Source organism: Stegodyphus dumicola, chromosome 2 (genome assembly GCF_044657685.1).
Source record: "Stegodyphus dumicola isolate Sdum_Otavi_A_Nest chromosome 2, ASM4465768v1".
Classification (NCBI taxonomy): domain Eukaryota; kingdom Metazoa; phylum Arthropoda; class Arachnida; order Araneae; family Eresidae; genus Stegodyphus; species Stegodyphus dumicola.
Window position 1 is genome coordinate 61,334,644 of NC_140769.1, and position 26,507 is coordinate 61,361,150.

At 34.3% G+C, this 26,507-nt stretch overlaps 1 protein-coding gene across 2 annotated transcripts in view; it reads right to left on the reverse strand.

Annotated features, from left to right (window-relative positions):
- The window catches only part of Oamb (Octopamine receptor in mushroom bodies), a 530,847-nt gene that overhangs the window by 111,059 nt on the left and 393,281 nt on the right, over window positions 1-26,507 (reverse strand). Inside the window, exons 4-5 of one of the 2 annotated variants that reach the window (XR_015039436.1) lie at window positions 23,690-23,769; window positions 4,163-4,923 (exon numbers count right to left, since the gene is read on the reverse strand). The gene's annotated coding sequence lies outside the window, so the exon portion shown is untranslated. Of the gene's footprint in view, window positions 1-4,162; window positions 4,924-23,689; window positions 23,770-26,507 lie in introns of those variants that run through there. The other variant, XM_085810703.1, reaches the window with a different exon arrangement.

Consider the following 26,507-nt stretch of genomic DNA (forward strand, 5'->3'; position numbering starts at 1 on the left):
TAAAAAATAAATTAAAAATCTGATATCTGTAAAATAGCAATAGCTTTCAGAAGTGCTGATTTGCGAAGATGTGTTTATGATTAATACTATGCTACATAACGTAACTTGCTGAGAATAATAATAAAAAGACTAGACTGCAAAACGTTCTAAAGTCGAAATATTTCAAATCATGATAGCAACTGTAAATTACTTGGCTAACATGATACTGTTTTATGATTGATTACGCTCACCTTAGCAAAAATATTTTTACAGCTTGGTAAAAAGATTTGTTTTTATTTTTGTTCAAACTGTGATCATTGGATTCCAGAGGGAATTATGCAGTGAATTACAGATCGTGAATAAAACATTTCTCTATCAGACAAAACCGGAAAGTCTGAAAGTATCTCATGGAATTGATCGGAATAATTTGAAATGAAAGCTGGTGCGATTTTGAGAAAAACAGTGTCTGTGATAGGTTTGAACAATCCACTGAGAACTGCAAATAATATTTTACACGAAATTCCTATGCTCATGTATCTCAAAACTTTCTGTTTGACTGTTTTCTTAACATAGTTATGACACTAGTAACCTGGATAGCTACGTTTGAAATGAAACAGATCAAGCTGGTTTTCTTGCAAAAATTCCAGAGAAAAATACCTTTAATAACTCAAAAATGTCATTACTTATTTACAAATACAAAAAAGTATTGTTTATGCTTCAGAACATTACAGAAGTGATCTTCACGTTTTCTAGGGAATAATAATATAACTCTACATCACGAGCCAAATCAAAAATTAATAATTTATCTATTGCTTTTTCTACCATTTTTCTAAACATTTTTCTCATTATGGCCATTTTTAGGTGTTATACATAACCTTCCCTATACTTGCGTCTGAGTTTAATAATCCCTTTTACAAGAAATGTATAAAACAGTGTGTCGGAAATGTGAGCGTAATACATTGTGAAAACGTTTGGTGCCGTTAACGAAAAATAAACGTATTTTACTTTAAAAAGATTTAATTTCAACTATTAGAAAACTAAATATAAAATATTAATATTTTTCTTGTTATAGCTTTAATAGAAAGGGAAGACTCAAATAAATAAATTAAAAGCAGTTATTGATACACAAATCTATCTCCTCTATAAGGAATAATAATGAAGTGAATCAATCACATCATTATAGAAAATCTAATATTTGTTTTTTAAACGTGATTATGATATTCTAAAATGTTTTTCTGCTTCTTTTGTTTACATCTTTATTTCTCTTGGTATTAAATACTTCTTTTCTTTTCTTTAAAGTTTCGCCAGAAATTAATTGTCCTTTTCATTTCCTTTCTTTCTTCTTTCTCTCTCTCTAATTTCTGTTCATTCAAGAATAAACTAAGCTATTTGTTAATACTAACTAATTTGTTAATAATAATCTAATAACATTTTATGACATAACACATTTTACTTATCTTGTAATATTACTTTTATAAAACGAGACATCTCTGTACAGTAGTTTCTAAACTAAGCATCATAACTCGACTTCAAAAAAATACAAAAAAATCATATTTGTTACTGTAGTTCACTAAATTATGTTACCTAATAAATGTTCAAAAAAATTTCTTTTAAATATTCATCAACATTTTTTTAAATATATAATATGATGATAATGTTTAATTGATGATTCGAAAATTGCGTTAGACACAAAACGTTTTAAAAGTATGTTCATAGAAACATGAAAAGTAGCAGTGTGAATTACTGTTATGTTCTTGTGTTAGCTTTAATTCTTCAAATTAATTATTATGCGTAGCATGAGTCTCTATGTTCTTACCGACAGCCGTTGCATAAAAAAAAGTGATGCACGCGGATATATCTGCGTATCATTCTTTACTTTTTTCTATCACCAAAGGCATACAAACGTTTTTGTTTTCAAACACCCATTAAAAGTTTAATTATAGAGTGATTTTAGTCACCCCCTTCAGAATCAACGACACTTATGCCCTTCTTCAGCGTTCTTGAAGACCTTAATAACACTTTTTATTTTAAATAAACAAAGTACAGCTCATGTTTTAAACCCAAACATGATTTATTATCTATTGTAATTATTTTGACTACACAATTTAGTCAAAAAGAAAGGCAGAAATAAGCAAATTGACGAATTTATTGACTTTTGAGGAGCTCAGGCGTATACTTGTAGATACATTAGGTTATTTCGAAGTAGGAGACAGGAAAACTGAGCAATTCCCTCGCCGGGACTGGCACCTGGACCTCTCAAACACGCGCCGAGTGTGCTAGCCATTACACTAAGAAGGCATGCCAGAATGCGGGAGAAATACCTTATACACTTTGAAGTAAGAGAGCTTGACAACTGAGTTAATTATTTTAGTTAAGCACGTAATTGCATTAATTGGAAGATGCTTGAGTGCTTTGGAAGAAATGCCATCACCTTATACACTTAGACTGCAAGTGCTATTGGGACAGTATTACCACGTGCACACGGGTTCGTAATGAACTGAATGCGCACAGAACCGATGATATCTTGATAAAATTTATTGTCCCAAGGGAAACACTTTACAATTCTGGAACCTTTCCCCAAAATAACAGTACAGCTCTTCTCAGCATGACAAAGCACAATCAATAATTAAGATACAATGACACGCCGAACGAGAATTAATTCAGAAGTCAAACAATAAAAATCAGCGTTATATTTTCAAATTTTCGCAGTAAATTAAAATTATAACGCTGATTTTTGTTGTTTGACTTCTGAATTAACACAATCAATAGTTACCTCTTGAAACTACTAAGGATGTTAATCACAATACAATATAAAAAGCCTCAATTGCGTAAGCTCGCACTGAGGTCTTTCAATATTCCCAATATTCTAAGCTAAAATCGTAACTTAGCTCTGAGCTAAACTGAAAACTGATGCTCTCTCAGATCTCATACAGTCCCCCCCCGGCCGCCAAGAATTTTCCAGCACCTTCGATTTCTCGAAACTTTTGGACGGCAGCACTGTTACAGTTACATAGGACCAGATAGGGTTATAGTTGCATAGAGATGGGAACAATTACAGTAATACATGGATATAACCAAAATTTCACAAAATGGTAGCCATGTTTCGCGATTTTTGGCGATTAAAATTATCGCAAGCTTTGCGCTAACTTCTTTGTTAAATGGACTTGATCCTGTAACCTTATGATTTTGGCTGCGCACTCTTGACGGCTTCCATGTTACAAGACGGATAGCAATTTTACATGTAATTTACCTTAAATTATTTACATGCATTTAAAATTCTTAGCAACATTATTATTTCTCAATAAAATACTAAATGGATGGATAAGACGTGCAAGGCTAGAGAAGTAGGAAATAATACAACTGGTTTCCACATATAAGTCACGAGATTGTAGGCCACGAAACCCATAATTTTAATCTCATAAATCTAAATTTAGGATTTAAATTTTGACATTCAAAGTTATGTTTATTTGATATTACTCTTTAATTAGGTGCCGATTATGAAAGATATTATAGTAAATATTTATAAAATTTTAAATTTATAATTAATACCTAAAAGTACATAATTCTTATTTAATTTTCTTTTCCTAATTGAACATTCTTGAAACCTTTGCGTATAACTTATAAGCATCCATAATCCAACACTAGAATTATCCATTTGTTAGAAATAAGCGGCTTTACTGCAACGATATAACGTTAACTGACGATGATGTTCACAATCAGTTAAGTTATAATCCGGATTATGGTTAGCCCTGCACAGAGGATTAGAATGTCTTGATTCCTTAAATGAAAATTAACTAAAATTCATAGCAAAGCAAAATTTTCTGAGCCACAGCTAATATAAGATGAGCGTCGTTCTAAATTCATAATCGAAGTTCTTTGAAGCAAATAAAATAAGCCTGATCCACAAAGCTATTTCATTTCAAAATTTCGTGGAGAAACAGAAGGTACATTAAGTCTCTTTAACATGCAGTATCAGCTAAAAATGATTAAATATAATCTTTTAAATTTTGCAATGTTGACAGCGTATATAAATATCATTTTATCTGATGTACATAATAAATACAAATTAAATTTTCCATACTTGAAATAAGGCTCATGTACGATCCGTTGTTAAAAATAGTGGACTGTAAATTGACTTGATATTACTTCAGTATAGAACCCATAAAATCTCAGAATCATAACGTTGACCGAAACTTCTTTATTGACTTTCAAACAGTAAGTTAGTTGAGGAACGGCGAAGACCACACAAACTCCGACTTCAGTGGCGGCTTACCAACACAAACTCAGAAGAACCTCTGCTTAGTTGAAACTCCAGTAATTCACAGCAACCTCAAAGCTCTAAACGCGAGCTTTTAAAAACCTAACAAATTTGCGTCTGCGCCGCTCCTCGGTACAAAGAAAGAAATACAATTTGCATAACATCGAACATACCCCCAGCCTTGAAGTCCCAAGGGGGTTCAAACAATAAATTTAAACTGTTGAACTGCATAAACCTGAAAAAAAAAACTAAAGTCTCTAAATCAGGAATTAAATGGCAAAGCGCATAGCTTTGCTATAGGTCGTTTTATTTAACCATTAGACGTGCGTAAACTCGCCACTCGAACTTTCTCATCCAGACCAGGATACACTTTAATAATTCTACCTAATTTCCAACGTAGCGGAGGTAGATTTTCGTTCTTAATAAGAACCATATCACCAATCTTCACATCTTGTTGTAACTTGCACCACTTGGGTCTCTGCTGCAATCTAGATAAATACTCACTGCTCCATCGATTCCAGAAATGTTGAAATAACCTTTGCACGTTCCTCCAACGGTCACTGCAGCTCATGGTTTCTTGAATTTGGTTAGATTCTGGAATAGAGCTTAAAGCCGCTCCGGTTAAAAAGTGTCCTGGTGTTATCGTCTCCAAGTCGCTACAATCACTTGAAGCTGGTACCAAAGGCCTAGAATTAAGACAGGATTCAATTTGGGTTATTAATGTCAAAAATTCCTCGTATGTTAAAATAAGTGTTCCTAAACATCTTTTTAAGTGATGTTTCATAGACTTGATACCCGCTTCCCAAAGCCCTCCAAAATGAGGGGCAGAGGGAGGATTAAATAACCATTTAATATTTTCTGAAGAAATATAACCCTGTAACTGTTCATCACGTTGAACAATAGAAAAGGCTTTCCTTAATTCTTTATAAAATTCGTTGCACAATCACTGTGAATTTCACACGGTTTGCCTCTACGAGCTATAAACCGCTTAAGTGTCGCGAGGAATGATTTTGTTGAAAGATCTCCAACTAATTCTAAGTGTATTGCTCTTGTAGTAAAACAAATAAATAGACATGCGTAACACTTATAGATTTTGACTCCTCTACCAGGACGATATTTAACGTTAAATGGTCCTGCTAAATCAATCCCTACACGAGAAAAAGCTCTACTTTGAGTAACTCTTGAAGCGGGTAAATCTGCCATTAGCTGAGTTGCAGTTTGCGCTCTAACTCTACGGCAGATAACACATTGGTTTATACACTTTCTTATAATATCTCTAGCATTCACAATCCAAAATCTATGTCGCATGACACAAGTGAGTAGCTGCGTACCTGAGTGAAGATACGTGTCATGATAATGTTTAATAATTAAACGCGCAACATTATGATTCTTAGGTAAAATCATAGGATGTTTCTGATTATTTGAAACTGTAGAGTTTCTGAGCCTTCCGCCTACACGCATTACTCCCGCGGAATCCAAGAAAGAACTTAAAGACAGTAATTTACTTGATGTCTTCAAGGGTTTACCAGAGTCTAAACAGAATAATTCTTCTGGAAATTCGGCTCTTTGCACAATCCTAACAATCATAGAAGTAACTTCACAGAATTCTTCAGTAGATAAATAACCCTTTATACGCTCTGCAGGTAACTTACTACAATTATTTCTAAATCTTAAACACCACGCTAACACTCGACATAACTTTAACCATGATGAAAATCTTGAAAACACACTAGACTCTTCAAATTTGGAAACATTTGAACTGAAACTCTTTTTCAATTCCTTCAACATAACCTCACCCTCTAATTCTACACTTGAATTTTGCTGTACATGAATTAGGGATTCGTTTAACCACTGGGGTCCCTTCATCCGTAACTCACATTGTAGGAATTCTGATGGAATAAAAACTCTGGTCTCACAGTCTGCAGGATTTTCTTTCCCAGCAACATAATTCCATTGAATACCTGGAACAGCCTCCTGGATTTTTGCCACTCGATTTGCCACAAAAGGTAGCGAACGGCGCGGTTCGGACGAGACCCATGCCAATGTAACCCGCGAGTCGGTCCATGCGTAAATATTGTTAATAGGCAGTTCTATGCATAATAATACTACATGTAAGAGGTTGGTTAAAAGTAACGCAGCACACAACTCTAGTCTCGGAAGAGACTGGGTTTTTAAGGGCGCTACTCTGGTTTTCGATGTCAGAAGGCTGACTTTGACTGACGAATCAAGGTTGATTGTTCGGAGATAGATAACTGCACAATAAGCCTTTTCTGAAGCGTCGCAGAAAGCATGGATTTCTATAACTACTGCCTTCGGACTCAAGACATACCTCGGAAATTGTAAGCTTGAAAGTAAGGGCAATTCCAGATAGAAACGCTTCCATTTTCTACTTAATCTCTTATCAACGAGTTCATCCCAACCCAGCTGTAAGTTCCATAACTCTTGTAATAATATTTTCGCGTATATTATTGTTGGCGCTAACCATCCCATTGGATCAAAGATTTTGGCTACTTCTGATAAAATAGTCCTCTTAGTAAACTCTTTATTACTTATGCATACCGAAAAATGAAACGTATCACTAGAGTTGTTCCAATTAATTCCCAATACTTTTACTTTCTTGTCACTGGTTATTTCAAGAGAAATACTGGATTCTCGTAAGCACTCGGGAATATTCTCTAAAATAGCTGAACTATTTGAAATCCACTTCCTTAAGCGAAATCCACCCCTTTTCATCATTTCATTCAACTGCTGAACTAGAACATTCGCTTCTTCTTCACTTTGTGCCCCTGAAAGCAAATCATCAACATAAAAATCACGAAGGCCAATTTTTGATGCTAAAGGAAATATCACTTGTTCATCTAATGCAAGTTGTTTCATTACTCTCGTAGACAAATATGGCGCACAGGCAGTCCCATATGTAACTGTCACTAATCTAAATGTACTCAAGGGCTCACTAGGACTATCCCTCCAAAGCATTCGTTGGCAATTTGTATCTTCTGGGTGGACACGAATTTGTCTGAACATCTTCTCTACATCGGCACATACTGCAATTTTGTGAGTTCTAAACCGTAGAAGAATTGGAAACAGCTCTTGCTGAACTCTTGGCCCAACCATCAAAATATCATTAAATGAAAGACCCGATGTCGTTTTAGCTGAAGCATCGAAAACTACTCTCAGTTTAGTCGTAGTACTTGATTCCTTTAATACGGCATGATGAGGCATGTAATACGTAGGGTCAATAAGAATCTCTCCCTCAGGCACTCCCTCCATATGTCTCAGCTCAAGGTATTCCCTCATGAAATCCTTATACTGTTCATATATCTGAAGCCTTTTTAGAAGTGAATTTTCTAAAGATTGGAATCTACGCATAGCTAATTGTCTGGAATCTCCAAGCTGAGAAGGCGGAGAGTGAAACGGTAATTTCACAGTATATACCCCACTTTCCTCTCTCGTATATGTAGATTTGAAATAATCTTCACATGCTCTCTCCGATTTAGTAAGCATGTCAAACGTAGGTACAGCATCCAATTTCCAAAAGTCAGACAGCATCTGATCAGTTTCCACTTGTATATTATTAATAGTAGGATTAATTTCTGTTGAATTATTATAACATAGATAGTAGGATTAATTTCTGTTGAATTATTCACACTACCTGAAATAATCCATCCTAGTTCAGTACGAGAAGCTACCGGTTTACCTTCTTCGCATTTAATTATTTCTCCCTTTAAAAAACTTTGGTATTTTTTCTTGCTAACCCTAGCCTTTGTACACAATCTTCTGAAATCAGGCTTGCTTGACTGCCAGGGTCAAGGAGGGCTCTACACAATTAGTATTCACCCGATGAATCTAACACTTTAATAACAGCCGTACATAATAAAACTTCACTCTGAAAATTAAAGTCTCAAACACAAGATTTAATTACTGGACTAGAACTTGCGATATTCTCCGCTGACCCAGCCGATTGAGCGCGATTGAGGTTCTGGCCCAGGGAAAATTGGCTTAGCCATCACTGATAATTCATTCGAACTGTTCGTAACTCCTTTACGTGCCTTTGGTTCATTTTGAACTCATTTCACATCGAAATGCAGTAGTGTGTGATGATTTTTAAAGCACATTTTACATTTATGTGTACTTCTACACTCGAAAGCTTTATGATTTGAAACCAAACAATTAAAACAAACATTATTTCTCTTGACAAAATTAACGCGTTCCTGAACATTCAAATTTAAAAACTTATTACATTTAAAAATTGAATGACCGGCTTTACAATACGTACACTGCGCGCGAATCTCTGAAGCCAATGAAGTTAATTTGTCTTTTGTAACTTGTTTTTTAACACCTTGCGTTTTACCTGCTTGCAAGGTTCTGGCATGAGATTTCAAGAACTCTAGCAGATTATTAAGCGTTGGTATTTCCTCACTCTTTAATGTTCTTTCCCACCATCCTCTCGTCGAAGAATCCAATTTAAACTGCACTATTAACATTAAAATAGTATCCGCGAATTGTTCCACTTTGAAGTCTAGATTTTCAAACGAACATACACACTCTCTTACAGTGTCTGCTAACGCTAATATCTGACTAGGAATTTCAGATTGTAAATTTGATAAATACAAGATTTTCTTTAATAACGATGAAAGTAATTCTCTCTTATGTGAAAATCTTTGACATAATAAATGCCACGCTATTCCTGTCACAAATAGTTAAAGCTTGAACAATCCGCAAAGCATCTCCTTTTAAAGAACCCTTTAAATATTGTAGCTTTTGTGCACCTGATAAACGGTCATTATCCACTATCGCCGTTTTAAATAAATCAGAAAATGATAACCATTCTTCAGTACTGCCACTAAATACAGGAAGAGTTAGCTTAGGTAAGCGTATACTCGCTATTTCACAAGATTTAGTTTCCACACTAATGTCTTTAACATTCTTAACTCTGGTTAGCATTAAAATTAACTCATCAACAGTATCTTGTGTGACCTGTTGTTCTTCTATAAATACATCAATATCTTTTTCTTCACACACTACAAATATGTTACTAAAAATATCCGAAAGTTCGGTCATTAAATTATTTAATCTAGATTTAAAAAAGTTCTAACTGATCAACATCAGCAGAATCGTAAGTAATTTAGAGAACTATAATTTTCTCTTTCAGTTTACTTAACTTAGTTTTAGCTACACGCTTTTTAGTCTTAAGCGTTGTAAATTCCATTATCTAATAAGAAAGATAAAAAACACACTGACTCACCAAATTTACTGCGACTCCGGCTCGACGGACCTAAAAACATGTACGATCCGTTGTTAAAAATAGTGGACTGTAAATTGACTTGATATTACTTCAGTATAGAACCCAAGAAACCTCAGAGTCATAATGTCGACCGAAACTTCTTTATTGGTTTGCAAACAGTAAGTTGGTTGGGGAACGGACCACACTGCAAACTCTGACATCGGTAGCGGCTTACCAACACAAACTCAGAAGAACCTCTGCTTAGTTGAAACTCCAGTAATTCACCGCAACCTCAAAGCTCTAAACGCGAGCCTTAAAAAACTAACAAATTTGCGTCTCCGCCGCTCCTCGGTACAAAGAAAGAAATACAATTTGCATAACATCGAACATGAACACTCACTCAATCACATTTTTTATTAAATTTCAACCAGGACTTCATTTAGCATATGAGTTAAAAGTAGCATTAATTAATACATATAAAAGTAATACAAAAAATATTAAGTTCCACCGAGTATTTGTCCAGCTTCATCTATTTGATATTTGTTTTATTGTTTAAAACTGATAATAGAAAAAAACGTTTCACCGTTTCTGTTGTTTATTTAATGTGGTTTCATAGAAAATAAAATGTTGTAACATTTTTTTTTTTTCCAGATTTATGGAGTATTTATCTTTATACTACAGAATAAGTCAAATTATTTTCTGTAAAACGATTTATTTTTAACATTGGATTTTTATTTTAAACTAAAATGAGTTTATTATTACTAAATCGTTTAAAAGTTAGATCACATCAGTTATTTGTTTAAATTGTTGGGATTATGGACGATAAAATGCATTGTATCGAGACTGCATTATTGACATGAGGGTATAGATGAAACCATTTTAATGCCTAGCACGCAGTATATCTAAAGAGTTTATTTCACAGAAATATTTGTATTGAACATTACAACCTGCAAACCTATCGGTCGCAGACGTCTTGGATTTGAAGACAGTTACTCTACCTGTTAGTGATACTTGCAACCTGCATACACGTGATCTATATGCGGGGTGGGGGCGGTGTACGAATATATGTCCTGCTAATTACTCGACTCCCTCTTCATTGTCAGGCCGATGAATGTCAAACCAGTTAATCTGAGGGTCGAGTTCGAAAGATCACTCATTGCATAGTGCCAGATAATCAGTAAAGCTAGCCATTAAATGTATAGCTTGCCACTTTACAGCCGCATGTTAAGCCCACCTAAGCATTAGAGACCAATCATTTCCACAGGCGGTTCTGTGCATTCAACATGTGTGAATAATGTATCTTAACAATATAATTTATAATGCAGTTCAGTGTATATGTATGGTGAGGAAGTTTAACTAAATAACACGCGGGTGATCTATGAACGTTTTGAATAGATTACATCATCAGTTTAGTGCCAATAATTAATATTTAGCACTCTTTAAAAATACTAAAAGATAATTTCAAATTTAATTGGTCCAGTCTATGTAGCAATCGATTATTTCACAGAGATGCAGGTTTTCAATTTCTCGAAATTTTGGATATTTAGCCGGAAATTTTACTGATGCTGGCATGAATTTTTAAAATCGATTGTTATGATCTCGAATATTTACAAATTAGAGAATTTATGAGAAATAAAAGGCTACAACATTGCATTTCTTTTCTGCAACTATAGGTAGACAGATTTTTGAGAACAGATTTGGAAAAAATGGATTATAAATAAATTCTTTTAAATTAAAATATTAAAACTAACAATCAAAGCAGATATCTTAGTTACCTGTAACTAATTTATTTTATATAAAGCAACGAAAGATGTAACTTGTTCTCTTTTTTAGAAGCAAATATTTATTAGTGTAGCCGGAGAGCGGTATTTACGAAGTTTCCTTCCTTTTTTCTGCATAACATGCAGTTTTTATTTATTTTATATGCAGAGCTCTTTTAAACAGACACAATTGTCCCAGTTTGCCTCAGATTTAAGAGTGTAGTTAAATAATTGCTTGAGAGCTTACGTCATAAAAAAGTTAAGAGATTTTTTATGCATTTTGACATTTGCGTTTAGAAATTTTGCGATAAAATATCCCTTTTTAAATGTTTTTAATAAAGCGTAAATTTGAATTTGAAATGTAAAACAATATAAGATTGTTTAAGAGACGACGTTTTCTTCTGCTATGATTTCACCTATACCCTATAGTACATCTAATAAATGCTCTGATAAATACACTTCTCAAGAGACGCTAGGCACGAGGTATTCATTTAAATAATAAATTAAATCAAAGAGGACTTAAAAGGGATAAGTAGTTATGTTTATATATTGAAATATCCAAACTTTTGCTAATATGCTAATATTTTCAAGTCACTATTTATTGGAAAACAAGCTCATCATTACAACTGCAAAAACATACAAACATTTTGGTATTAATCCATAATGCAAGAGGCGGCGTAGATTTTATCAGAATTTCTTTCATGCAGAAACTGAAGAGATTAAAGAAAACTGTACAGCTTATGCTGGTGAGTCTTGAGTTAAATTATTCCATTTACTGACAACCGCATACGCATACAATTCAAATATGAAGTCAGATGCCATTAATTCTTCTCCGCTCTAAAAGCGAGTTGACTGCCATTCCCTTGTCAAAAGTTCCAAATTCCCGCAAGGAATGAAAGAAATATTATTAAACGAGTGTCTCGTTTCCCGGAATATTTTCAAGATAAATATTCGGAGAGCAGTTAGAGCCCTAAGGCAAGTTTGCTTTTGAAGCAGTCACCGAATCTTATTGAAATTAGGAAGGATGTGATTTAGCCCTCCGAGATTCCAATTTTTCGCGTAAATAAGAAGGAGGAATTTGAAATGCCAAAGCTAAGCGGAAACAAACTAGTTAATCAAAGTTGATAAAAGAAGAAACCTATAATGCTTTGAAATATTATTTATTCGGTATTAATGCTTTTAAGCAATACGGACATTTATTTTTTGACTAAAAAAGTTCTAAATGATAGATTTTCACAAAGGCTTTTGATAAATGATATAATTTGGTATGCATTTAACACCAATAGCGCATCGAAGGAAAGGGGAATTTATCACACGGACTAATTAAAGCATGAGACATTTCGTCAATTACATCTATGTAGATATTTTCAGCTATAACTGCACATCAAGAATTCAGTGTTGTTACTAACGGAAAGAAATAAACCTGTTTTAATTAACCAATGCACCTAATTCTTGCTTTTCTTGGATTCCTTTAACAAACTCTGAAAATTCGAACATCCCCGTTTGTGCCCCAAAATGCGGTTTAATCCGTACACGATAGCTGCCTAGGGCGTATTTTATAATTGAAGTCACAAGTAAAAATTTTTTACCGTTTTTTGGTTGGGTGCAGCACAAAAGAACTTCATTTAAGGCTTTGTAAACATAAATAAAAATTTGTTCAGTGTAAAGCTTACACAAATAATCATGAAAATATCACATACTGAAGTTTCATAGAAATTATTCGACATTATCAGGTACAGGTAAAAGACACTAGCGATGTACCATGGGTCAGTTGGTAATGCTTTCCCATGCTGACTAAAACAAAGTCTAGAAATTTTATGAGAATTCACAAAGAAAAGTTTTGAGTTTCGCAGAAAGGATGAGCATTTGAAGCTTCCCAAAGGATCCAGAGGTTTACTTGTTATGGAATATTGTGCATCATGTTATGGTCCAGCGTACACTATACATACAATATTTATTAAAAATAATGATTTAGGACATAAACCGATTGCAATTTGAAATCTACAGATTAAATTTAGAACATTTGTTTTGATGTGATAAAAATAACAGATAAGCATAATTAGTAGCAGATAAACATAATGAGCTAAATATAATAGGCATTGGAACACAATATTGTAATGAACTGTGCAAGTGTCTAAAGTGTCCACGTATAATTTGAGAAAAACATTGTGAGTAAGAATATCAAAGCACAGGGATTTGGAAATGCAAAAATTGGGAATACAGAAAACGATTTTGGCAAGAAGGGGGCAGATGATTACAGTTTATAAAGCTCATAAGTGTATTTCTTTTGAACATATTTACAGGACGTAAAAGTTCATTAAATTTATGTAGTATGAGGAACTTGATAAAGATCTAGGCCGTAGAAAGAGATTCGTTGCATAGTTTTTTTTTTTTTTTTTTTTTTAAACTTAGAATACCGAAGTTTATCTTTAATTAGAAAGCTTTGCCAATGCTAAAGGATCACATTTGCGGGAAGCTTATGTGATTATCCTCAGTTAAAGGGCATGAGAAAGTGTATCAAAATATACACAAAAGTTATTGAGCTTCCTGTGAAAGCTGGAATCGAAAAGAAATTATGTTGTTTTGTAATTATGTCTGCTAGAAGCAGACAGACTGCAAATGATTTATTTTATTCCTAAAAAGCCCGGCGGTCATACGAAATCACCGCACAATATGCCCTGAGACTTTATTTGACGGTCATAGCAATGGCAAGTTTTACAGGAAATTGTCTACGTCTCAATTGAAACGACAATCCTGTGCCGTAGTAATTTCACCCCATTGGCTAGTACAGTTACGCAAGCAACCAATAAACTATCGGCGACAAAGAGACACTTAAGCCGCATATATATATGGAGTGAAGTAACATCATCTCCTCCAAAACGGCTGGCTCCCGGGCTTAGCGAAGCACACCGTTGGATTCCGTAGGTTCGTGGCACGCCATTTTGACCATTCTTGCCGAGATATTAATTATCGATATAATTAATTAATTAGCCGAGATATTAATTAATTAGCCGAGATATTAATTAAAAACCAATTTTCCCCTAAGTTTTCCCTACATTCTCCACTTTCTTTCTTGGGCTTTCCCTATTAGAGGGATTTGGCTACGTGACAATTTTTTTTTTCTCGAATATTTAAGAAAGGGCGCCGAATTGGAATTCGAGACGCGTATCCTCGGATTCCAAAAAATTCTCCAAATCCATCGATACCATTCTCATCTTCGTATCACTTTAATCGGCCGAGATATTAACTAAAATCTGCGGAAACGTTAATTTCTGCGCTCATTTTTCCGAGTGGCAACAATAAACTATCGGCGACACACACTTTAGCCGCTCATATATATAAAGATGTAGATGTCACAGTAATATCGCGCTATGCGATAATGCAAGCACAGCATTTGTAGATGAATGTTTCGGTGATCATGCTTTCAACCATTACCACGTGTTTAATCATATTTTATCTATGAAAATCCATTTTTTCAAAAATTTTGTTTAAGTTATGCATGTAAACTACATTATTATTTTCAAATATACTTAACTATTAACATTACATGTAAGGAATTTCCTGTATGTTCGACAGCTATTTATTTCTAAAATATTTTGAAATTCTTCTGTGTACAAGCATATGTGTGAAAGTGGCGAAATACGTTTGACGATGCAAATTTCGAAAACAACGCCCGCTCTTTGAAGTTACTTTAAATTTACTTTACAGATATTATCTTAGTCTTTTCGCTTATACAGTCAATTTCAATTCTAAAGATCAACAAAAGGCTCCGATTTCGTCATTTTTACTCAAATCCTTTCACGAAGCTAAATTGGGGAGGAATATATCAACGTCTTTTTTTTCCGCATTGAAGTGTTATCTGTTTTCCATTCTTTCTTCTTGTATTTTGTGCCCTTTGTATAAGCGAAACGCTGATGCGCAGAGAAAAGCAATTTTTAAACAGATCTTAGGCCTTCTCAGAAGAAAAATTTTGCGGTTGCGATTTGGTAAACCGTAAGAAATACGTGTTTTTGTAAACGAAAGCTGTTTTCTTCACCATAGCAAGTGATAGAAAGAGCGAAAATGTTTTTCAGATACTCGGGAAACAATGTGTGTTTTCCCGCTAACGCATATTGGATGCTTTTTGTATGGAAGTATTATCTTTATGCACCAGAAAAGAAAGTTATGCTGGTGATCATTATTTAAATGCAAGGTAACGTACAATAAAACATACCTACGAAAACATTGTTCGTTCTTTCCCTGCAGGAATATAGAAAATTTTCAGTATAAAATCATTGTTTTATTTATAACTTACATGCACATGAACGTACAAGTTAATTAAAAAAAACTGAAATACATTTAAAGCCAGATAGAGGAGACAGAAATGAATAGATTTTGTAATGAATGGTGTGCGCGAAAATGGCAGGTTGAGATGATACATGGTGTCGTTGTAACTCGTTATTATCTTTACTGATTTCGAATGATATGCATTCCTAATTGAATGCAGAGCTCATCGTCATGAAATTTTATCTATGGATCTGCGTTTAAGATGGAATGGCTATTCAAAGGAAATGCAGAGGAACCCCTTTGAGCAGCTGCCCGTTTCCGTCCATAGCCACATATATAAAACACACATACATGTTGGGAATGCCTCCAACTGGTATAAAGGCCAGCATCGCCGACGACCGTACCGAAGGTGTTGCGTTCGAATCCTGGAGAAGGCACGGATGTTTGCAAATGGCGGGAATCTAATATCCGGCTAGCCGAAACTCCTCTCGTGTGGTTTGGTGGAAGGGGATGAGGGTGGGAGATCCTCGGACCAGGCCCCCCGAGGTGCTCTCCATCAAAATTTGGGGGGCGGAACTTAGCCAAATAGCACAGTCACTTCTTAGGTGCTCAAGGCTGCTGTAGGGCGTAATCTAGTGCTCCTTGCCACGAGGAATATCGTGGACTTGGGCTAATGACGTCAGACAAGGGAGCACATGGACCTTATAAGAGATAAGGTCAATATAAGAGATTCTTATAAGGTCCATGGCTTGGGCTAATGACGTCAGACAAGGGAGCATAAGTAACAAATACAACATGTTGGGAGTTCGCGTTTGTATAGTGATGTATACCGCTCGAAATCCATGAGAAGAATGACGATATACTTCAGTTTTTTTTATATATTGCTTTGCAATGACGAACCGACATGCTGGCCATGGAAGCTGCAGTAGGAGGTGGAGGGGAGACGTTCGATGTCCAGACATTCAAAAGCGTGGCTATTACTCAAATGATTATTTATTTATTTTGTAACTCGGGAGTAAAAAAAAATAAAGTTATCTCTCAGAAAAAGTAAAAGATAACGAGGGGTATATCGAAATAAAAAAATGATTCGATTTATAAATGATATCAATATTGATCAGATCATAACTGGGCACGGATATTTCCCGGGTCACTTAAAAAGCTCCATCTGAAAGAAAAGATCTATGGGCAAATTGTAAAGTAGAGTGTGCACATTATTGTAAAGTATACAATCTAAAATACCGCTACATTACTAATACTGTAAGGAAAAATTACAGAATTATTAAAAATTTTAAAAATCATATAATGAAATCAAATTTGTTGAAGATTTCATGAGCATTTTAAACAGTAATAGTGATTTAGTGGATGTTTTAATTTATTTTAAATTCATTTTTAGATAAATATTAATTTTATGCATTTATAATTATTAAAAAATCTGAATGTGATAATTTTAAAATTGTTGTATTTTAACGTAATGTATTTAAATGTTTTTTTCTTTCTTTTGTTTTTAATTTTGGTTCCTTTTGTAATAAACCTAAGTCTAAATTTCCTATTTTTTTTAAGATCACACTGATGGCATTAATTTAAGTTTATTTAGTTCTTTATTATTATTATTTTGCCCCGTTGCTTGTTTGTTTGGTTTCCCGGCTCGTAAGCTTTATTTTTCTTAATTTTCTTAGAAAAATTACCTTATGAGGTCAGACGTAATTGGTTTGCTAGAACGCTTTTCGTTTGTCGTTGTCACTTAGGCTGTCGCCTATGATGTGTCATATGACTGGTTAATCCAGCTAGAGTAGGTTGGACGGCCTTTTCATCTGTAAACTAAACAGCGCGCTTTACCACCTCAACCCGCAATTTCCGTGAGCACATTAACTACAAATTTTGCTTGCTTTCGTCTACCGTACTTGCATTTACATTTTTGACAGGTATTTTCTATCAGTCTATGTGTGTGGGTGTATATATTATTGTTTTTGAAAATGTATATGCATGCGTGTACATGCCCTTGAGAAATATTTAGATAACTATATAAATCCTTCTTATTTTAAAGCATTATATAACGATCTAAATTAGATAGTTGTGTCAGAGGCTAGTATGTACTACATCGTCCTGGACGCACATTTTATGCGCCTGGAAATACACACTTTACGCCCTGGACACGCAATTTATGCGCCTATCCTTTCATGTATTTTCTCTTACGTTCCTTCCTGCATTTTCCGTATGATAGCGATTCATATTACGTGTTAAATATGACAATGGATGTGCAGTCGCGCTTCGACAATTTTATAATGATTCTTTTTGTTATACTAATTTAATTTAATTACCCTTCAGTGCTCTAAAACCCACAAATATCATTGTAAAGATAATACAAAGATATAAGAGATTTCGTGACTGCAATGCACATTTTAATTACGTTTTCATTATCTTCTGTTACGTCATCTTTAATTTCTGGTAAAGATAGACACTTTGCAAAACAACTTTAGCGTCCTTTTTATTTTCTCTTGTTACCCATTGCTCGTCTTGTATTTCAAATGATCGTTTTCCACAAGAAAGTTGCTATTGTTGTTGTGACAAATCTCGCTCATCTGATGTTAGATCAAGCCCGAGAATTGTTTTGTGGCAAGGAAGCAAGATTGCGCTTGTCTTTTACCAGGTGACAGTAAGATTTTGCTCAGTTCTGCCCGCAATTGCGAAGGATAGCACCCCAAGGGGATGGGGACGAGGCTCTTCCCCCCCTCTTGCCCTATCACCAACCGAGAGAACGTTCGGCATATTTAGAGTGCCCTATGCCACAATAACACCATACATCTACAAACACCCATGTCTTCTCAAGGATTATAATCCGGAACTTCGGAACGGGAGTCAGAGCCACTATCTCGGTTGAACGGCTCATTAGAAAGTTTTAGACGTATATACTCGCACGATTGCTTCCAAACACATACACATAACTTCCGCTTAGTACTTTCTCTTGACCAAATATTACATATTTCTGGGACATTATATATTAAATGCGGACGAGTTATGCTGTTTGAAACTATCATTTTACTAATAACTATTGCAATTGGAAGCGACTTTTATCGGCCTGATTGACAAAGCACGTTTAATTTTCCGAAAAATAGGAATGTTTATATAAGTTTCAATTACTTAAGCTTACTCAGCGTCTGTGTTTACCTCTGCTAGGTACTTCCTTCATGAAGAAATGTGGGTAATAACAGGACAATGAAACCTTTGGGAGGGTTTTAGTTCAACCATTCGAAGTTCTTTCGAAATTTTTCGTTCTTTAGATTATTATTTAAATGAATCTGTCCATAAATTGGAATTTCGTCATGTCTTAAAAAATGTCACATCCGGCTTTGGAATAAGATATTTGAAAGTAATTAATAGAATCGAATGGGGATAAATCTGTTGGGCACAGAATTTATACCCTAGCGGCTACATGTCAGCTAATGAACGCAGATGAATTAGAAAAAGATTATTGGCACGTGTAAGTATACTTTAGATTATTATATTCCTAATGGTATTAAACTATATTTACATTCGTGCGCATTACACTCACAGAAGGCACTACCTTATAATTTTAAAAACAACAGTTTACCTCCACACTCTGTCCAATTTAAAGTTCAATACGTTTTCACGACTTAAGAGATAATTTGAATCTCACTATAGTCTTGAAATTTGTCTGAAAGCTACAAGGAATGTTTATCTACAATTCAGGAACAAAGTGATGTAACTGTATTGGCGTTTTACACATTGTAATATTGCTGACAAAATGACCAGGATGGCACTTCTGGACTAATAAATCTTATATTATGAAAAGAAATTTTATACAGTCAATTTATATTAAGAAAAATTCAATAATATCTTTCTTTTGTAATACAGGAGAAAGGAGACCACTGGGTGAGCAGCTGTGCCGCCATGAAGTCTTTCAGCTTTATTGCTCACTCAGTAGGACCACGTTTATTTTAAATTTTATATTACAATAAAAATTTTGATTTTGATGTACACATAATTTTGACATATACTTGACGTACATTGACAGAATTCATATAAATATTAACAAAAATTTTGATGGTACGTACATAGAAAATAGAATGCATAATGTAGAATACAAATAAAGATTTGGATACAAATTTCTTTTATAATACAGCAAGGAAGGCTTAGCGCACTTTCTTTGTTTTCAAATTCGAATTTGTGGCCTTTCTCTATCTGACATCTATTCGTTCTTTTCATAAAAGTTGGAATGGGACTATGGCGGCTTCTGGAGTCAACACAACGTTGTCACCAAATAAGCATAATTTGGTAAACCTTTGTGAAGGAAATTCTGTGCACGTTGTCCAAAGTGGGCAAGATCTGTTCTTTTTAACAATATTCTTTGACAAAGGAAATCGTTACAACGTGCTGCTGTGTTTATGTACGCAAAGTAAACGGATTTACTAAATTTACACAATTTTAATTTAACTATATGTAATCGTAGAAGGATTTATCTCGACAAAAAGCCCCCTTTTATAAATGTATCTTTCTGTATTATAGGAATTTATATACCAGCTTGGCTTCGGGAAAAGTTTTGCGGGTCTTAGTTCCATTTCGGGAAGGTGGACTTTCTCAACTATCTATGTTCAAACCCCTTGATTGCTTGCTGTTTTGAATATACCCCCATTCCACAACCAAAGCCTTCTGAGAATAGACTTGAAAGGGCACATTTTGCGGAGCCTGGATGAGCAAAAATTAACAATGTAATGACTTAATAGATATACACAATAATGAAAAAATACAGTTTATAAGATCGGGGATTTCATGAACTCGGGAGCTAGTTGATTCAGATTAGTAGACTCAAACCAAAGCAAAGTGCTCACGGCAAAGCAAGGCTATGACGCTGCTGAAATAACATGATCCTAAAATGGCTAAAGTAGTTAAATATCGAAACGAGTAAAATCTTCTCATATTTTATTCTATTAAATATATTGTAAATGTTTGTTTCTTTAGTTATGTTATTTGTTTGTTTTATTACGTTTTGTTTGTATCGAATTAGGCTTCTGACCAAGAGTTGTACTTCTCGGGACGTGGAGTCCTTGGGAGAGGCATTGTTACGTAATGTACGGGCGCGGTAAGATGGCTTTCCCGCAAAGCAGTTTTAGGGTTGCCACATTTGGCGAGAAATCGACTATTTGGCGATATACCATGGACGGTTGGAGAACTTTCTGGAACGAATTCTTACCGGTTTAGCCCAAAATGTTCTCGAACACAAGCCGAGTGCTATATAAACCCTGCTGGTTATATAACCCTGCTGCTATATAACCCTGCTGCCGAGAGCTATATAAACTCAGTTGAGTTCACCTCGTCGAGAGGGTGAGTTTTGTGCCTCGTCTAGAGTGTTAGTTAGTTAGTTAGTATCGAGTTGGTGTCTCGTCTAGCGAGTCCATCCCTGAGGAGTCGATCGAATTGACAGCCGGGCAGCGAATGCCGAGTGGGTCGTCGAGTTCACCGAAGGAGTCTCTTAGTGTATCGCGGTTAGTGCATCGTCTAGAGAGCGTGTTAAGCTCCGGGAACGACTGAACCGATGAGTCGGGAGACGTGGTCTGTGTGTCGTCGAGTGCATCGCGAGTTGTAGCGTGGAGAGTCTCGAGAGTACGTGGAATTCCGAGAACGACCGAGCAGAGTCGGGAGCTGTACTCTGTTGCTTTGCAGTGAAGCTGTCTCCACCGTGAAAGCCTAATAACCTGAAGGCTGTGTCGCTGATCGTGTCAGCTTGTTTATAGTAGTTAATCGACAACTGTAAACGTGTTTTGGAGCTGTCCTTACAATACTGGCCAATAAAGTGTGTTTCGAAACTTCATCAAGTGTCGTCGTTATGCACTCCAAATCCACACGAGCCCCGTATGAACGTGAAGGAAGAAAATAACGTAACAACTGGTGTCAGAAGAAAGAAAAACGTAACAATATGATAAACGTGAAATTTATATTTCTTATCAGAAAGAAAAAGTAGTATCTCTTTTGAGTTTTATTTCGGAACTTTAATAATCAGATTTTTTGAAAGAGGGAAAAATTTCTGTATGGAAATTTCTTTGTCAAGGTTTGTTTCTGAAACAGAATGTCCATAATTTACATTTTAAAAAATTAACTGATTGAAAATATTTTTAATTTTAAATTATTTTTATCCAAAATTAAATAAATTAATATTCTGCTGGACAAAATCATTTGCATAGTTTACGAGCTCTGTTCTAAAATCAACAATAAAGGAGAAAAACCATAATAAGTAGGAAGAATGCGTCGTCCCCAGTCAACAACCTGCGACATGTTACTAAACTGCAACTCACTTTCCATTCTACCCCCAATCCCAAGGTGGCGATAAAATTCAATTTATGGCAACCCTCTGGGGTATCGTTACGCATGGGGCAACCCCTCTGATTTCACTTCTAGGGACCATCCGAGTCTGCTTACCAACGAATCATTTACATAGCAAAGTTTTGCGTTATTAATAGTATCTATTACGCGTTTAGGAATGAAGACATGGAGGCGGTTAGAGAGATTTAGAAATTTTCTCGGAATGCTATCGAATTCGCTAGAGAAAAATGTTCGTCGAGCCTTTCACCGACATAATGTCATTTCGCACATTCAAACGATTTTTAGAAAATGTGCTTTTAATGAGTTTTATCTCTTACTTCAAATATTTAATAGAGGATTGGAAATTAAATAGCTCTTGAGTGTACTTTTCAGCGTCGTTCGTTTTTCCGAGATGGATATTATTAGCAGAATCCATTGCTGATGGTAGTGCTTACGTGGTAGAAATAAATGACTACTTATTGAAATAGTATGCCATCAGTTTAAAGGAATTGTAATTTACTTCGCCTGTAATTTATTGAAAGTAAGATATTAATTAATTGTTATATAGGATATTAGGAAAATGGAACGCGCAGGAATTACTTCATATTGATCCTTGACGTGTAAATTCAGTTATGAATTTCCTTAAAAGAAGATAGAGAGTTTTATGAAAACAGTTCAATACGCTAATGAAAATGTTATGCAAATGAAAAAATTATCATCTTGTATGTCCATAAAATACAATCAAAGATACGAAACATTTTGGTTTTACTTAATAAAACTAATTAGATAACTCAATTTTCTTGCCGTCGATCGAATTCTTATACCCACGTTGTTGCCCTTATTTTCGTTAAATTGTTTACTTTATTCAGGGAAAATGTTTGACTGGAGATAGAAGAGCAAGATAAATATTTAAAGAAATAAAATCTCTAGCAACGTTTTCAAAAAAACCTGATAATTCTGAAGGAGTAAATTTTACGAATGCGTGTTGAAATTATTAATGGGCAAGCAAGAAATATTCATAATTTGAAGAAGCTCATTTTATCCACAATGCAAGTACATTTAAAATCTGAAATTTACTGTCCAAAATTATTCATATACGCTTCGGGAAACGTTTGGATACACTCAAAAGAATTACTATAAAGTAGATAATCAGCCAAATTAAATTATTTTATTATTAATTTCATCTTTTCGTTTCAGGTCAGATCTGATACCAAGTATTCGGGTATTTACAAAAAAGGAGCGATTTTAAGCGAAGCTATCTCTATCAGAATATATGCATTGATTTTTAACTCATAATTTCAAGGAAATGGTTTGTCAAGTTGAAAGAAGTAGCTGCCTACGAAGTTATTGATAAGTCCATTTAAAATGATTAATATTAAGAAAACCTGAGCTGGTGAGAAAATTTACTTCTAAACCACCTTTTCGACTTAGACTGATAGAGTTCATAGTTTATATTAGAGTTAATTTAAGTTGTATTATACTCTTAAAATTGATGTAAGGTGCAATGTAAATTAAGTTTAGGATATCATTTTATCTGAGAACTTCGATTTGATTTTTTTTTGTAAAAAAAGCATAGCATACTCAATCTCGTTAACTACCGAATACCGAAAGTAATACGTTACTATTTGTAACTCTAACTAAAGATTAAGGAAAGGCAAATATTTTACCATTCTTCTGTCATTATAAGAATTATAAGAATTTGTTTACATAACAGAAGATTTGAAAAAAATATTTTTGAGTTGTTGCTCCGATTACTGAAACAGAATTTGCATTCATCTATCCACTAATTACCTTTAAGTTTCAATTTAAAAATCAGGTTTATTTTGCAAATAAAGTTAAGTTTAATTAGTAAATTTGCCAACATATTTAAAATAAACTAATGCTTACCCTACCGTCAGCAGCAGTAGTCTTAAACAGCAGGTATTTTCATGAATTTGAATAGTAGTTTTGTAGATGTCCAGTGCTCCCTAAAAATAAAAAATAAACACATTTAGCATACATAATCCGATTTATTAAAGTGAATTCATATTCACATATTGAAAAATTAAATTTTAATATTTTTAAAAAATACATTTTGTTTACCTAAAGAATTAAAAGCTACTCGTATTTTCAGAAGGTCAGAAGTACACATGTGAAAATATAAATCTTAACGGAATTCATCTTTTTTTTTTTTTTTTTTTTTTCCTCTCCACTGCTTCGGCTGTTAAGTCCCAGAGGCCTTAAACATGGTCCGATGCGACTGCGTCTAAAACGTTAGAGGCTGCAGATTTTGCGAAGATTAATAAAAAAAAACTCATAATTGCACTTAATTCCCCGTCTTGTAAAAGAAAGACAGCGAATATGTTGAGGATGCTAGAAAATACTTAATTTAAGACTTTAGCTAAATAGGAGTACTTTTCAATGTTGATAAGTAATGACTATCAGATTAAATATTATATGATAATGCAAAAAAAACTCAAGGAAAAAACTATGCCATATATTTATCACATAATTAGTTACACCGAAACAAAAAAAAAGTTCGTTGTACGAAGTAAAGGAAATATTGTAATCGCAAAAAAATTCGGGTTACAAATTTCAACCGAAATATCAATTTTGACAGCTCTCGAACCATCTGAACGACTTTTTTGCATGACATCTGATGTACGAAGAAAACAAAGGATTATTTCTCCAAAACCCGATAGCAAAATGGATTTAAAGTGGACGCAGAAGGGATTCTTTCGTGACATATGTATCTTTCTCGTAAAACTCAAAAAACGATTAACCGTACAAAATTGAAATTTTGTAAATGGAACTGCTACAACATGTAGCTGTGCACCTCCCTTTTTTGTTGCAATCAGCCGCCCTCTTACACCCGCACGCACACACACACACACACACACACACACATATATATATATATATACGTAAGATATAACAACATATGACAGCTACTTTAAAAATAATTGGCGACCTCAAAATTAACATTCTAGATTTAGTGATATCCCCATAAATTCATCTGTTCTCCCAAATTCGAGATTTTTCGACGTTACGTAACGCTGCTTGAAAAGGGTAACCAAAAACTAATAACCAACCAATCATAGCTTCTTTTTAGAATCGGACCTATCCTGGTATAGAAAACCCCTGGCAGCTAATTGCGTCACTCTTTTTTCACTAATAACTCCTCGCTTCGCTTCCGCGTCTAAACTGCCTGCGTCTTAATTCTCTGGAATCAATGCACATGGAAATTTAACATATTTAATTATGACTGAATAAGGGTCTGTCAAATTAATTGAATATGTGTGAAAATAAAGACTGGGAATTCTTCAAGTTCATGTTTTATTATCTTCATCTGTTTGCCTTAACCACAGCCATGACGGACATCGGAAGCTTTTGTGAGTTCCAGCCATCGTGATTGTGGATTGTGTTTAGAGAATATGACATATATATATATATATATATAGAGAGAGAGAGAGAGAGAGAGAGAGAGACTAATGCAGATACTTCCTGCCCAATCAATTGTAAACTAAAACTCGGAACTGAAACTTTTCCGATTCCCTCCCTTCTTCCTCTGAAATATTGCAACACTCTTCCCTTTTTCGCTTACGCTTTCATGCTGGCAACACCATACTTTTCCGTGCTGCTGCTTATTTGACTAAGAAGACGTCGTAAATTATGAAATATCTTGTATGAAAAAGAATGATTTCATATGCGTAAAAAATAAAGATTGTGATTCTTCAAGTTCAGTTGTGCTAAATGCGTCCTCATGCTTTTCCAGTCACCCTTACCTTCAGCCACTACGGTCTTCTCAGCCATCTACGCAACGTCGTAAGCAGTTAAAAGCTTCAGTGACTTCATCTCTACGCATTTTAAAATTATTACATATATATATTGCAAGGGTTTCTAAATCAGTTTGGTGTTCTAAATCCCTTTGTTTTCTAAAAAACTTAGATTTTCTACTCTTAATTACATTGGCAATTTACATTTAATTAATATTTTGATTTCTAGTCAATTTGCGTACTAAATTTTTCAAAATTCCTACTTGTTTAAGTTTCGTTTTTTAGTAATTCACTATATTTGGTTTTACTTTTGGTTTTGAATAGTATAGTAACCATGCCTATATGGATCACGAAACATGAATTGAGTAATTGAAGAGTTAGGTTTAGAGGCAACTTCCCCTTGATAAGATCAGTCTCCTGCCTGCTCAACAATTATTCAGTTATGCAAATTAATTTAGTCTTAAAAATTCTTTAAACAAATTTTGGAATTAATTTTTTTGGAATATTCTATATTTTTTCATGGTTTTATATACTTTCACTTAACTTACATTTGTTTAAGAGTTTAAATGATATTGTAAATTAGTTCGCAACAATAATTCATCTTTTATATGTATGTAATTAAAATTTCATAATTGAAAATTTAAATTTAAATTAACTTTCAATTAGCTTCATACGAATAGAGAATATGTGTTATATAAATATATATATATAGAGAGAGAGAGAAAATATTTGTTATATATATATATATATGTAAAATATAAAAAATACGATGTCTTTTGCTCTACGCGAACAGGCAACCTCTAATTAACTTTCGCCCACCAGCGGCTGAGCGGTAAAGTCGCTGAACACTGGTAGTTCGGTCCGAGGTTCGAATTCCGCTAACGGGCTGCCTGCGTGGGCGTTTTCATGTTTCACCTAAGAGGGTGTAGGTTGGATACAGCCAGTTTCTC